Source organism: Asparagus officinalis, chromosome 4, assembly GCF_001876935.1.
Source record: "Asparagus officinalis chromosome 4, Aspof.V1, whole genome shotgun sequence".
NCBI classification, from domain to species: Eukaryota; Viridiplantae; Streptophyta; class Magnoliopsida; order Asparagales; family Asparagaceae; genus Asparagus; species Asparagus officinalis.
The window spans coordinates 132,224,916-132,225,470 of record NC_033797.1 but is presented as its reverse complement, the minus strand read 5'-3'; positions in this window follow the sequence as shown (position 1 = coordinate 132,225,470).

The following is a 555-nucleotide window of genomic DNA, read 5'->3' as shown; positions in this document are numbered from 1 at the left end:
CAAACAAAGCTTATGGGTTAATGTGCTAAACCGTCAAAGTTCAGGGGGTTAAGTTAAATTAACCCTTAAAAAGCAGGGAGGCGCTACAAGCACACCACCGGACACACCCTCAGCCACACTCCCCTCCTGCTACAGTGCAGAGGGGCCCGCATGAGATTTTTTTTAAAAATCTCATGCGGGCCCCTCTGCACTGTAGCAGGAGAGGGAGTGTGGCTGAGGGTGTTCCGGTGGTGTGCTTGTAGCGCCTCCCCGATGCCGGATCTTCCGAAGCACTTCCCTCCAACCTCTTCTAAACGTGTGAGGGCCCACCAACTTTGTCTCTCACCTCGCAAATTCAAAACTTCAAACTCCATAAATCAACACCCTCATCTTCCTCTTCAAATCTCTCAAAACTCCCATCTCCAATCTCACCTTCCAAGAAATAAACCCACAAAAAAATCCATTAAAAAAGAAACTGGATACCACTTCATCAAACCATCACCATGGCCTTATCTCTAAACTCCCCCTCCTCCTTCATCAACAATCTCAACAACAAACCCCACAACAGAACCTCCA